General features: G+C 36.7%; 1 pseudogene; it reads right to left on the bottom strand.

Annotated features, from left to right (window-relative positions):
• LOC122148719 overlaps nt 1–325 on the bottom strand; it is a 7,491-nt pseudogene extending 7,166 nt beyond the window's left edge.
• Nucleotides 326–8,697: the final 8,372 nt, after the last annotated feature.

Genomic DNA, 8,697 nt, shown 5'->3' with positions numbered 1-8,697 from the left:
AACACACTGACACGGTCTCACCTACATCTCAGTACCTACATAAAAGTTTCAAATATAATGAAACACTTACTTGTCGAGAGTGACGTCCTCCCCGTCCAAAAACAGATCCTCCGCTATGGAGTCAACAGATGAGACGTGCTCTCTTCGTCACTAATGTCATCTTCCGACTCACTGTCACGCCGAGTGCATTGTTCCACAACTTCTTCGAGTGAAAAGTTTGTCTTCGTCGTTCTCTCTTCGCCATTTCTCTCTTCGTCAAACTTTCTCCAAGCTCAAAACTCTCTGAGAACGGTCCACGTATGAGTGACTTATGCGCCCGCCCCATGGCGCATGACGCACGAGATCCTGTCTCACTTTGGCACGCCGAGCTATGTGTTGATAGTTTGATCCCCCCGACTAAAAATGCATACTTAATCTTTTCAGAAGTTCATTGGCTACAGAAACAGACCGTCATTTCAAACTCTGAGGCAATAGCTCGATCTATGTCCATCAAATAGAGGCGTACATCCAGTGAAGTTGAAGCTTACTGGCTATAACTGGCCATAAACACCTCATAGAACAGCTATGGCTCAGAGAGGTGTCTATCAAAAGGGCAGAGTTCAGCGGCCTTTTACGACCTTGTTTTCGTGATCTGTTCAGGCAAACACAAGTTACCGGAGGAACCACCGATGTTTGATTGCTCTCCATCGGCTAAGCTGAAATGATACATACTTAGTCTGTGTATGTTTATCAACATATACATTTGCGATGACTAATTTTTCCTGAATTGGGGATTAGTCTGTGACCCTTCCAGTGAACTCACACCGTTTTTTTTTGGCAATGGTAATGGATTTTTTGGACAAACTAAAGGCATTAGTAGGTTAGTTTCCTCAGTTTCATTCTTTTTTCTCGGTTGTTGCTGGTCAGACAAAATACACTGATTGTACCTGCTGGGTTAATGGGTGTCTTAAATATTTAGTATCATTCGAATGGGGGGGGGGGGGGGCAAAGAATCTCAGCTTTTCCAAAAATTATATAAGACGACTTTCCACTTTTTTTTTTTTTTTTTTTTTTGGTGTTTCACGAAGTTAACCCTCAAAGCACTGCGTGTCCCGCGGGCGGTACGCTGGAATTTTAACAGGATAAACTATCACAGTTTCCACAAAAATATGAAGCAGCTCAACTCTTTTTTTAACATTGATAATAATCAGAAATGTTTCTTGAGCAGCAAGTTTTCAGAATCGGCATATTAGAATGATTTCTGAAAATTATGTGACACTGAAGACTGGAGTAATCACAGAAATAAATTACAGTTTACAGATTTCGCATAGAATACAGTTAGTTTAAAATTGTAATAACACTTTCAAAATTTTTCCTGTTTTTTCTGTATTTTGATCAAATACCTGCAGCTTTTGGTGAGCAGAAGGGACGCTTGCGACTTTCAAAAACAAAAACTCTCCCCAAACTCAACCCTTACCTGTTGAAGAGTAGTATAAGTAAATGGAAAATAAATAAATGTCAGATACAAATATTAGGGAGATAATAAAACCACACACACACACACACACACACACACAACACAAAATGCGGTAATATTAAAGATGAAAAATCAAGAATTAATTAAACTATTATATTATATTATATTATATTATATTATAATCAATATTATATTATATATTATTTATATTATATTATATTATTGAAATAACAAAAAATAATATTTTTTTTATTTCTATATTTAAGACTATCCAACGTTTTGCCGTTTAGGATTTACTTCTATACTTCCAAAACTTAATAACTGTGTGCAGGCACAGATTAATTGTACACTTTAGGATGACCTTGTTTTAAAGTGTCCTGTCCTGATCCTGTCCATCTTTATAACTGTGGGAAAGCATTAAAACACAACTGACATGGTCAAAACACGATCAGTGTCACGTAACTAGCAGAAGTGCTGAGCAGGAGGGTGGCGTTCGTGCTGCTGGCTGTGGCCTCATCCAGAATCGCTCTCTGAGAGCAACGCAATGTTTCATTCCTGTGCCGTTGCTGCTACGATGAGACATTGTGGCTCCTGCCGCAGAAGAGATGAGGCTGGCAGAACAGAAGTCCTCGTTGATGACAATCCTTTGGCTCTGCTATTTGGACTGGTGCTCTGCTTTGCAAAGAGGCTTGAGTCAATGCAACCCACTCACAAACTGGCAGGCAAAAGCCACCCGAGAGAAAGCAAATCATATCATTCACAACCTAGAGTATAACACAAACACTACATTCATAGAGTATCAGAGATATGGATATTAAAAGGAAGAGTTCCCCCAAAAATGAAAAAATTACTTTAAAATGTACTCACCCTCGGGCCATCCAAGATGTAGATGAGTTTGTTTCTTCATCAGATTTGGAGAAATGTAGCATTGTATCACTTGCTCAGCAATGGATGCTCTGCAGTCATAAAACAGTCCAAACAGCTGATAAAAACATCACAATAATCCACAAGTAATCCACACCACTCCAGTCCATCAGTTAATGACTTGAGAAGACAAAAGTTGAGTGTTTATAAGAAACAAATCCATCAATCCAGTCTATCCGCTTCAATCCATTGCTTTTGGCTAAAATACAAAAAGTCCATAATCCATAATAATGCTTCCTCCATTGAAAAGTAATCTGGTCTGAATCAGGAGAGAAATCTGCACAGATCAAGTTTACAATCCAAAACGCGCTTTAAAACTAATATGTGTGTGAATTTTGATGTTGAGAAAACAACATGAGATGGACTTTTTCACTGGAGGAAGCGATATTATGGATTCATATTTAAAGTTTAAAAATAAAAACTCCTAATGATGGATTTGTTGTTCTTCAAACCCGCAGCTTTTGGCTTCTCAAAGACAATTAACTGATTGACCGGAGTGGTGTGGTATTACTTGTGGATTATGGGATGTTTTTTTATCAGCTGTTTGGACTCTCTTTCTGACGGCACCCATCCACTGTCAGACGGATCTATTGATGTCCCCCCCCCCCGTGCTTAACTCTATTACTGAGCAGTGACGCAATGCTACATTTCTTTCCTCAATCTGATGAACAACAAACTATATTTGAATGGCCTTGAGGGTGAGGGCACATCAGCAAATGTTCATTTTTGCTGGGAACTAGTTCCTTTAATATATATATATATATATATATATCTATATGACTCTATATATATATATATATATATATATCATATATATATATATATAATATATATATATATATATTATCACAGATGGTCGTTGTGAGTGTTTATTATTGGAAAAAAAAAATGAATGTTGGTTAACAGATAGATGATGTGACTAGAGAAGCAGACAGTCCTGAAGCATGTGGCACGGATTCAAGTGGACCTATTCATGCTCGGGAGATACTCAATGAGACAGCTTTATTTGGGTCACGCTTTATTTAGTGTTCGGAATCTCTGTTTTTAATAAACGTACAATATAGCATACTGATTATCCCGAACAACACCCCATTTTGAATCAGAGCATGTTTAAAATGGGCTTCCTCTGAAAACCAATGACCCAGAGGTAAAGAGTATAAAAGAGGAGCTGATCATTAGAAGAAACTTTTAGTTCTTCACAGCATATTCAAGTCCATTTGACTGCTCGATGTTCAGCCTCCCAAAGTGAAATAATTAAAGAAAAGCACAAATGAGTGAAAGAGATACTACAATTAATGTAGACCCAACATTATGTCATGAAAAAGGGTTTGAGAAATGTTTGGAGTTAATACTCGAGATCTGATAATAATGCATACATGCATACATATGTAATGTATTTATTTCATATAATAATTTAACAGTGCTGGGAAAAATAAAATGCACATATAAATCAGTCATTAAATAAATGCATAAGTGCTAAAAGAAATGTATGAATCAATAAATGTATAAACACAATAAAAAAAATGCACAAGTGCAAAAATAAATAAGTACATACATATAAATAAGTGCCAAAACGCATAAATATATGAATAAATGCATAACTGCAAAAATTAAATGCATAAATAGTTGCACACATAAATACAACTCATGAATGAAGCTTTATTTTAGAAGCTCCAATTTAGTTACACACAGTGTTTGGCTTCTGGATCTAGCAGGTTTAGGAGGAGATGAAATCAATGGCATCTGTTCTGATAGCTTCCTTATTGATTTCTGTGAAATGCTGGTGGCCTTTTTGGAGAAAAATGACGTCCTAATTTGCTCAGTGTGAGTCGAGGGCGATGGAGTGTTGTGACTTCAGCTGTCGGCTGTGGGTCGGTCGTCGTGCATCTGATGGAGGTCCTTAGTGAATGTTTGATTTATTGTGGCACTTTACAAACTGAGACTGTTACCCACATCCAAGATGAGAGTTAGACTTGATTAGGTCTCTGGTGCCATATAAAAAGATTTTAGGTCACGGATGAGAGATGACAGTAAAAGGGTTCTCACAAACATGTCAGTTTTTAACAATGAGATTTGACAAAGGTTTCCACTGTCGTGTGTGGAAATATTTCAATCAATCTGGTTGTAATGGTACTGAAATAAAATAAAATAAAATAATGTCTAATTGAAAGAAATTTAGCTTGAAAGATGGAAGAGACAATTACTCTTATTCAGATATTCAATGAAAAATTCATTAAGCACATCCATTTTCTGGAAAAAATTTAATTGCTTAGAAAATAAAAGCTAATGACAAATTGTGGAAACAATATTTGAATCAGTTTTGTGTTGTAAATGTGTACTGAAATAAATAATAAATTAAATTGAAATAAAAATAAATTAAATAAGATAAAATGCCTAATAATAAAACAAATAATACTAATAATATATGCTACAATAGTTAAAATATTGAAGCTTCAGGAAGTGTCACTGCTGAAAATGTAAAAAAACTGACATGAATTGAAAGAAAATGAGTTCAAAAGTTGGAAGAGAACAAATTTTCTTGAAATATTTAAAGAAAAATCATTATGGCACATAATGCACATTAAAAGCATATGCCAAATTTCTGGAAAAAAAAGTGTATTGCTTAGAAAAGGGAAAAAAAAATTTCAGATCGAGTAACACCCACCCATTTATAAAGGGTTTTGAAACCAAACCCACAGTCTAAGCAATAATGATGCTTTCCTTTTTAAATATGAGAGCATTTTAAAAACATCCAGTGATGAATTAAAGTGATGCATGCGCCATAAATGCACATTACGGGACTGCTGATGGACCATCTCTAAATGTTAGAGCTGCTGCTATGCCGGCGAACAGAACATTTGTTCCTCTCCACAGTCAGTATTATGCTGGCATCACAACTTTTCACACAGTTTGGGATCCACAGAAAAGCACAGAGTAAGCAAAGCGCAGATGTCCCACTGTGCCACACTCAGTCTGTGAAGGTGCAGCGCTCGTCTCAGCATGAGCTCTTCGTTTGCACGGCCGCTAATGAACTCTAATTGCAGGGGCCATTGGGACTCCGGTCCCTGCCGGGCGGCTCTACGGGACGGCTTTAGCACCACTGAGACTCACTAGTAGACCTGCAGCTCCCTGCGGCACACTTCAAATGAGCCGTTTATAGCCGTAATTAATTAGCAGACAGGTAGATAAATACATGAAGTGAAGGTGATGAACGGCTAATGCCTCCAGCGCTTCCTCAGAATCAAATGCTAACATACTGCAGACTAGCACTATGTTCTCTAAACAGTATAAACATTTCAAACAGTGGTGGTTTTTACATGCATGTTAAAGTCAGCAAGTTGCATGCAGTTCATTCCTGAAAATCAGTTTTTTTTTCCTGGGGTTATTTTTGTGTAATTTAAACTACACTCTCAGAAAAAAAGGTACGAAACTGTCACTGAGGCGGTATGCTTTCAAGAGGCGCTCATATGCACTTCTGAAGTAATAATATGTGCCTTAAAGGTACCAATATGCACATGTTGAAGGGAAAATAAGGTACAAAGATCTGTCTTTTAGCTTTTGTACCTTAAAGAACTGCCTCAGCAACAGTTTTGTACCTTTTTTCTGAGAGGTAAGAAATATTTTTTATTATTATTTTTTTAATATATTTATTTTATTTCAGCTAGTTGTCAAAGTAATATTTCTCATTTGAAGTAATAAAATATCTAAATAAATAAAAAGAAAACTTTCTTCCCACTTTCCCCCCAATCTATCTCACACTTTCTTTATTTCCACTTCTTCTTCATTTCCCCACATTTACTTACCATTTTTTTCCCTATTTATTTTTTCCCACTTTCTTTTTTCCCCAATCATTTCCCTCCCACTATTAAGAATCAACTTAATTTCCAATTTTTTTCACATGTATTCTCATGACATCATAACCCTAAAATATATTTACTACCCAAGACTAGTTTATAGTCATATTTATCCTTCAACCCCAAATTTTTAAAATTAATGACAAAAACTTATACTACTTGAATTTAAAGTGGTTTTCTATGTTTGAGAACATTTTTAGAATTCCAAACCTTCTGTTTCAGAGTTGAAATGTACAATAACACAGTTAAGCGATGGGTTAACAAAAATTGCAACTGACCATAACCACATATTTTGGATACACACACATACAGAATGTGCACAGAGAAATCACACACACACACACACACACACACACACCACACACACACACACACACACACACACACACACACACACACACATATATATATATATATATATATATAGATATATATATATATACATATATATATATATATATATACATAAATGTAAATGTATGATAAAACAAAAGTTAATATATTTTATATTAAAAAAATAAATAAATATTTTTTTCAATCCCTCTCTCCATTTCAGGTGTCTAATTGTGAAGTTATGCAAACGCACGTCACAGTCATAAACTTCAGTCGCTGATAGAAACATGCCGCACAGACATACTGTCCAATCGATATTGCTCTCAGGGGACCAGTCTGAGCTTTGAAAGCCTGTCACAACACGCTTTAACTCACTTTTAATCGCCAGTCCGTCGATATTTGTTTATCAAAAGGACATTAGACACGATTAACCCTTTGCTGAGAGACTAGAGTTGCTAACAGCACCTTTTGCTTACTTTTAGCACTGCGCTGGAATTGCTTGCGTTAGAAAGCACGATGTGTGATTATAAACAGCACTGACATTTTAATAATCTATTAAACAACGATGCATCACCTGAAAGAGGTAAAAGTGAGCGCTTTATTGACTTTAGGATGATGGATTGAAGTCTAAAGATGCCTGGAGAAAAATTTGTATTGCTCGAGACTTAAACTCTAGAGTATATTCTGCATGTGCACAATGCTATCCAGTGAAACTCATAAGATCTCAGAAACAGGATGTTTTCTTTCTATTTAATCTATGTGCTTTTTATGAGAAACTGTTGAGATATTGAAGAGATTGTATTTTTTTGCACAGTGGATTTGTTATCTGCACCATTACAGATAAAAGTACTGAGTTTACCCAGGCTTTTACCCAGAGGCTCCTCTTTCCCGAAGGCAGTCTGTTGTATTACTCAACTAAGTTTATACCTCAGAGATCCAGCATCCATTAGTGACATTTATGTGTTTGTGATGGTTTAATGATTTCAGCAAGAGGTGGATGTTTAATGAATGAAGCTGTTGTTAATAATTAATGGGCAGGAATTGGCATCCAAACTCTTCCAGAGGGAGATGGTATGTGTTTCACTTTCACTGACCTCAGGCAAACGTGCTTACTCTGTGTGTCTGTTTGTGTGTGTGTGTGGTTGGGATGGATGGGATGGGTGGATGGGTGTTTGTTGGCGTACTCGAAAGGATCAAACAATTCAGTCATCTCATCATGTCTGTTACGCTGTGCTGACCCTTCATTTGTACTTTGTGCAATGCAGCAAAATGGCATCTATCTATCTATCTATCTATCTATCTATCTATCTATCTATCTATCTATCTATCTGTCTGTCTGTCTGTCTATCTATCTGTCTGTCTGTCTGTCTGTCTGTCTGTCTGTCTATCTCTCTATCTATCTGTCTGTCTATCTGTCTATCTATCTTCTATCTGTCTGTCTGTCTGTCTGTCTGTCTGTCTATCTATCTATCTGTCTGTCTGTCTGTCTATCTATCCATCTATCTATCAATCTTTCTGTCTGTCTGTCTGTCTGTCTATCTATGTATGTATCTGTCTGTCTATCTGTCTTTCTGTCTGTCTGTCTGTCTGTCTGTCTGTCTATCTATCTATCTATCTGTCTATCTATCTATCTATCTGTCTGTCTGTCTGTCTATCTATCCATCTATCTATCAATCTTTCTGTCTGTCTGTCTGTCTGTCTATCTATGTATCTATTTGTCTGTCTGTCGTTCTTCTTGTCTGTCTGTCTGTCTGTCTTTCTGTCTGTCTGTGTGCGTGTCCTATCTATCTGTCTGTCTATCTATCTCTCTATCTGTCTGTCTGTCTATCTGTCTGTCTATCTATCTATCTATGTCTGTTTGTCTGTCTGTCTGTCTATCTATCCATCTATCTATCAATCTTTCTGTCTGTCTGTCTGTCTATCTATGTATGTATCTGTCTGTCTATCTGTCTTTCTGTCTGTCTGTCTGTCTGTCTGTCTGTCTGTCTGTCTGTCTGTCTGTCTGTCTGTCTGTCTGTTCTATCTATCTATCTATCTATCTATGTCTATCTGTCTGTCTGTCTGTCTGTCTGGTCTGTCTGTCTATCTATCTGTCTGTCTGTCTGTCTACGTGCATGCGCACAGGCCACC

The sequence above is a fragment of the Cyprinus carpio genome, chromosome A19 (genome assembly GCF_018340385.1).
Source record: "Cyprinus carpio isolate SPL01 chromosome A19, ASM1834038v1, whole genome shotgun sequence".
Taxonomy (NCBI): Eukaryota; Metazoa; Chordata; class Actinopteri; order Cypriniformes; family Cyprinidae; genus Cyprinus; species Cyprinus carpio.
This window is presented reverse-complemented; position numbering and strand designations above follow the sequence as displayed.